Here is a 6,999-nt window from a genome sequence, read left to right as displayed (position 1 = left end):
TTCTATGGGTTGAGCAATCTGGAAGATAACTCAGTCTCAGTGATTCAGGTATCACAGAAGACTTGCCAAGGCGAGTTGTGGAACACTGCAGTTATATGACAGGGAAGCCCCACTACCTGCACTGTGCTCACGGAAGTTTTGCTAACACTCTTCAACTAATCGTAGGTTCAAGAGTCAAAGTGCACAGGAATATCACAGATGGAGCCTCACATACCTTACCCACAGGGGAACACATCAAATACACCTATGGGATTTCAAGGCCAGGGATATCAAGTGGTGGAGATGCACCTGTTTCTACAGCTAGCAGCACATACAGGACTAAACCAGCAAATACTACGTTTGGCCTCTTTGCCATATGTTAGAAACCCCAGGTGAGGGCTTAAGATGTAAGGATGCCAAAGCTGTCTAAGGTGGGCCTGATAGCAGCACAGCTGCACACACAGCACACCTTGCGACAAGGGCTCGGTAGCTCTGCACGGCAGCCTTCCCACTTGAACTGCGCACTGGCAAAGTGCTATGCTGGAGTTGTTTTCCTAGTAAAAGTCATCACCAGCTTGAGGATTAAAAATTCCCCAGTTTTCCTTCATGGCAGGTAGGTAAGTATCTTTCCTGTCCAGCCTCTCCTGGCTTTTATTCACATTTGGATTTGCCAAAAGCAGTTTTCGCTGCAAGTGCTCTGGGTTCGGCACAAGGTCTTCATCTGATTTCAGTCATGGTTTCTAGCAGCCTTCGATATCTTAGACAGATATGATTGGCCAGATACATCAGACAGCCAAACAGAGCTCATGGAGCATTTTTTTATCTCCTTGGGAGCTCTGGGTTTGGCAGGCTATTTGGAGGTAGTTCTGAGTGTCCTGGTTTCAGCAGGAAGAGAGTTAACTTAGTTACTGGCTGGGGTTAAACCATGACACCGAAGGCATGTTAGAAGGAGGGGGTACATGTGGAAGACTGGTCTGGCAGGGTTATTGGGTTGAGCAATGAAATCATGCCTCTGTTAGTCTGGCCTCTAGATGCCCATCTGGGAGTATAAAGATCCCTAAACATACAGAAGCTGGCCACTGTACTGCAAGGGGCATGTCCTAACCTCACCACAGCAGGTCAGGGTGTCAGTTTCTCTGGCTCAATTACTCTTTAATTACTTATACAATGAATAACAGCTTCTAGATGTCCTGCTAAGGAAGAGCAAGAAACAAACTTATTCTGTACCCCTACCAATTAGGCTACTGAGTTATTGATTATCTGAGGTGGTTGCCCTAATTTGCTATTAGCTTTTGACCACATGAAAAATGAGAAACCCTCCCAGCAAAGCTTCAATCAAAACCAGCACCTTCCCACACAGTGCAATGAACTGCTGTTGTCCAGCAAATAATACGTGTTGTCAAAAAACATGCCCGCTTTCTCACAGGAAGGACATAAGCAGCCTCCTGCCCAGACCCACAGCTTGTGCTGCTCAGAGCTTCATGCTCGGTGTCACTTGTTTGCACTCTTTCAGGTATTATGTTGCTTAAACCATTCAAACAATAACATGCACTTAAAGTATTAACTACATGAGATGAATACAGGTTTGATTCTGCTTCTTTATCATTTTTGACATAATGTAAATACAAGTGATAACATGTATGGGAAAACAGATCATGTTTCTTAACTTAAACACAAGCAGCTATGAGGAAATGCATGCCACTCTGGTCAGGTGGCATCTCTGATTCTTTTTACAGGAGTGTTAAGCAAATCGTCTTTCAAATGTCATCATGATTGACATGGCAAGAAAGGCCGGATCCTCCCATTCGGATGTTTCCATCTTAGGAACCAGCAGCAAATCTGTATGATACCCATGTCCTAAATCACAGTAAGTGGACCTGGAGGAAAAGGCTAAATGTTTTTCTTCTGGATTTTTCACACATGAAATGAAATTAGTTCCATGGAACATGGTGGGCTTGTGCTGTGTAACAGACACAGAACTGCAAGTGTTTGCTTTTTCTCATTGCTACAATAGATATTTATATGTCTTCCAAACTCAGAAAGCCTATTTCATTGTTTTCTTGTACCACATTGTCCCATCTCCACCGGGTCTTATGCAGTCCCTCAGCTCACTGGCTCTGTGACTCTGTTCTTGTAGATCCGACGGTATTGGTGGGATTTGGTGTTTAATAGCAGGAAGTAAAAGATCCACATCTTCCAGCACCCTCAAGTTAAAAAAGCCACCAATCTGCCTAAACAAATCCCAGACTGCCCTATGGGGTCCAAACAGTTCCTTCCTTGTGCTGGTATTAGGCTCCTTTCCATTACTGGACAGCTCTGTGAGGTGTTACTGGTAGTGTCTGCATTGCTTGGAAGGAAGTCCCTCCTTGCTCCTTTTCAAGAGAATTGGCACTGAGGGACTGGTGCCATGGGTTTCCTTCTGTAGATGAGACAAATATATCAAGCCCTGCACTTGGAGAGATGCTGCCCACCTCTCTGAACTAAGTTGCAGAAATACACTTTAAGGGGTTCTCCTGCTTGTAGGCAAATGTGGGCATGGGCAAAAGCAACTAAAAGTGAGACAGGAGAGCACTGGAGGCACAGTGAATGCTGTTTGGCAGTGATGCAAGACCCTTTGCAATTTGCCCTGGCAGCCTGGGAGCCCTCTGACTTCCAGTGATTCCTTGCTTGAGTGTGCAGTTTCAGATTGTGTGGCATTCAGCTGTACCTGCACCAGCTGAGCTGAGTTTGCAGATGAAGAGCAGTTCATGCTCAATGGTACTCTCCTGTGTAGTGCCAGATCTGGGTTTGGGAGTCTGAGCTCTGTTCTCTTCTGATTACACAGGAATCAGTTTGGAAACCTCATCAGAAAATAGCTGGGCATTGGTAAAAGCAAACAAAATCTGCCAAAACAAATCTTTGGCCTTTTTGTACTCCATTTGGCCTTTTCTGGGAACAGTGTTATGATTTGTCATTGTGAAAAACTCTGTTTAGTTTTGTTTGGATGATTTGCTTAGGAAATCAGGGGCATGGGATCATACATGTATGCATGTGGAAGGTGTTTGCCCTCCATCCAATAACCATTGAACACTGTGACCAAATTTACAGAGGGGTAAGGGTCTCAGCGATATTAAGGTGCCACCAGTTTCATGAAAGTAGATGAACAAAAAATAGGGATCCCATAAATGTTTTTGTTGAAAGGAAGACTGCAGCAGCTGAACTTCTATTAGATAACAGTGAAAAAGAAAGGCTTGAAAGACATCCAACTGCAGGAAAAGGTTCTTATCTTCTTAAACACACAAGCCAGCCAACCCCAAGACACAGAGCAATGGGGATCCACATTCCATTTTCTCCTCTGTTCATGGAGCTGCCTGTTAAATTTCCTCTTGGTTGTAGTTATTATTAGGAATAATATATCGACATTAATCATTGACTTCTAATTAGACAGTTTGGCTTTTCTCACAATGCAATGCTTTAAGTCAAAATGCACTTCTTTAACTTCTGGAAGATTTTGATTCCAGTGAAATTAATAAAACCACAACTGCTTCCTGCACAGCATCAGTTATCACCTTGAAAAGCCTGCTCAGATTTTGGTGAAATGGAAGTTCATTGCTGATGGTGCTTTATGTTACCAAAGATCAGTTAGCGTTTGGCTCCACTCTAACCTCTCTGACTGGCTGTGCTTGTCCATACACTGCTGTTTTGAATTGCTGGGCTTAGTATAGCTAGTTACCTGACTACCATCAGCATTGACTTTGCTTCTCCTGTTTTAACGCTACCTTAGAGAAATCTTCCACAGTGTTATTTGGTGATGTTCTTAGCTGTCTGTTTAATTATTTTTCTTGTCAGTTCTTCTGTTTATAGTGTTTGGACACGACAAAATGACTCTGCAAGGCTATTCAGAAGACCATTATCATCACCAATATTCCTTGTGAAATCTGGTTGCATTCTTTAGAAATAGTCACATGGCACCTGTATTATGAGCACTGGGATTTTCTTGGTACAGAGATGTCCCACAATTATCACCTCTTTATTTCCAAGAATACCACTACAGCACATTTCTAAGTATACTTTTAGAAACTTCTTTCCAGTTAGTTGGATTTGCAGTGCCCAAAGCTCAGAACAGTATGTTTAGAAGGCCCTCTTGCACAGACTATGTGCTGTCTGTGGGCAACCACAAGAATGCGATGCAATTTGCCAGGGTCTTACGCCTTAACACACCACAGTAAACTTAACACTGAAGAACTGAAGAAGCATAGTACCCTAATTCTATGTCTATACCATTTCCAATCCTCATCCTATCCAAATCCTAAATTTGAAGGGGTGTAGGTTTGCAAAAGTTCTTTGCTTCACACCCTAATCATGGGAAGTCTTTCAGGGTAACAACTTGTTCGCTTGAAGTGCTTGTCCTCTCATGCTTAGCTTGTTTGGGACACAAAGACAAAAAGAGTGACCTGCAAAGAAAGAGACCAATAGGGAGAAAAGAGCCAGAGAGATGCACAGAAGTCCCAGAAATAATTCATTGACATTGACAATAAATATTGACATTTTGAATGAAAACTTCTTGGCTGTGTGGGTTTTTTATTTATTTTTTGCATTCCACAGAAATTTGAACGAATGCAATTTGCAAGGAAAATAATTTAAACATGAGTGCTTAACGGTCTTGAGAAGGAAACTTCAGACTGAGATCCCTAATACAAACACACCATTTAAAATTAATAGTCAGTGCCTCAGGACTGAAGGAAGTAAGTCATCCTTGAATACTGGGCATTTAAATCTGAATGATTTCGAGCCTATAATGTATTTGCTGGAGAATTCTGCTTTTTCATTTAAAAAAAAACAAATCTCAAAATTTATTTATGGACTGCCCACACAGTGAAATGTGGCATGCATAATTATGTGCTCAAGAGAACAATTAGTATGGAAATAAAATTGTGGTACAGTTTTTACTTCTTTAACTCAAATGGATAAATAAGTTACATGCTTGAACTTTATTCTCATGGCTTTGGGATCTTTTGTTTATTTAAGGTGTTCAATTTTGCATCAACAGAATTACAATTCAACTAGTTTGTTTACTTGCAGTTAATGTATGAGAAAGGACTGTCAAATGTTCACCAGAATGATCAATGAAAAATTATTTTTTTTTCTGAGTAGGTCTTTCCAGACTTTCCTTCTTTTATTTCTGCTGTTTTCCCTTTTTCCACTATCTGCTACCCAAACCATCTCTGTTCACATGTACTAGTTGGTGTTATTTTGAGATGTGTTTGCTTTAGGTGTACGGTGTATGTACTTCGGTTATGCAGCTTGGTTCCCTACGTTTCCTTTCTAACTGAAGGAGAGATAGGCTCTTCAGAAAGAAACTGCTGCTTTGATATGCTCCCTGAAGGAGCCTGTCTCTTTCCATTTCCTACAGAGGAAGCCTCTGGAAATGAGCCTGCTAACTTTGGCACTTAAAATATGCTGAAAAATGTTTTCTGCCACTGTCCCAGTGCCCTAACTAGCTCTTCTTTTTGATTATTTTGATTTATTCTTCCATTCATACGCCAGAGTGTCTATCACCAGTTCTGACATCTCCCTGGTTACCTGCCTTCCATCCTTCTTCGCAATTTGAACTGCTAAATCTCTTGTGCTCCCTCATTCCTTTCATCCTCCCGTCTCATATTAATTTTCTCTTTTTTCCCTTCTCTCACATTTCTTCTGCCAGAATCTTTTTTTTTCTTTTTTGGACCCCCAGTCCCAAGAGGCATTTCCCCCAAAATTGCTGTTTGCTATTCAGTTCATTCTTCCATTTTTCAAGTGTCTCTATGAACTGACTATCTTCTCTCTCTTTTAAAGCCCTTTTTGATCCTCTTCAGTCCCTCTTGCGCTCTCTGTCAAGGCTGCCCACACTGGAGATCACACAGATGCATACATCGCTTGGAAATGTTTGAAGGCAGTTACGTATATTTGCACCAGCACTATATGTTTAATTGGTTTGCTTGTCAGACACCCTCAAAGCAACATTCACCTCCAAGTGTAGATAGGACGTTTCCCCTCAGGTCCAACTGTCTGCAGCTGCTGGCTTTGGTTTGGTTTGTTTCTTCTGTTTTCTTCTATAACATGGGGCTCATTGCAGCTATTTCTGATGTTATCTGGACACTTCAAATAGAAAATCCCTGGGTTTCCGGAGAGTGGAAATACTGCCATCATCCTTGGTCTCTCCCAGTATGCTGCTGGGACACACCATAATTTTTGTGGCCTCTTGGACTACAGTCTTACGGCTGTTGCAGGATGCTGGGGAGTGGTGGGTCATCTGTGGTGGGTGGGGGACAGTGAGCATGTATTATGTGGATTTTTCATGACCAGACTCCATGGGAGGAAGACTTTACTAATCCAGGCACACTGGGGACTCCTGCAGTGAATGTCTTTATTATTGTAGTGGTACACTGGTATCCAGAGTTAGCATGCATTCAAACAGGCTACTGAGGGGGGTTGATGTAAATGTGTATTGTGGGCTAAGGCAAAGGGGAAGAAATAATAACTTTAACATGCATTTCTGAAGATGCAAAAAAGAATGGTGCAGATACAGCATCATAAAGCCCCCACAGCTTCTAAACAGTCAGGTTAATACCTGTAATGGAGATATCATGGGATAGCGTTAGCAATTTGCAAACTCAGTGAATGTCATGACGCACGAGGAAGCACAAAGGTAAAAATGACAGTTGGGGAGAAGCATTTTGGCCATGGCTGGTTTTAAGGGAATCCATCTCTTGGCACAGCAGATGCTCTGTATCTGTACAATAGTATTAGCTTGTCACCATTTTAAGGGGTCTCACATCATTCCACTTCAAAACAGGCACTGGTGGAGCACCTGTTAACTCATCTATGTGGCACCCTGTAAGTACTCATCTTCTTCCACTGGCTATGAACGCCAGGTCAAATATAGCCCTCCATGCAGCAGGTGGCTATAGTCATGCAGGTGAGCTTCACCCTTGTTGTAAGTGCTTGCCCAGTACAAGCAACGAGGACCTTACCTGCTTCAGTGACTTTTTTTTTCCCTCA

The sequence above is a fragment of the Falco peregrinus genome, chromosome 6 (assembly GCF_023634155.1).
Source record: "Falco peregrinus isolate bFalPer1 chromosome 6, bFalPer1.pri, whole genome shotgun sequence".
Classification (NCBI taxonomy): domain Eukaryota; kingdom Metazoa; phylum Chordata; class Aves; order Falconiformes; family Falconidae; genus Falco; species Falco peregrinus.
This window is presented reverse-complemented; position numbering follows the sequence as displayed.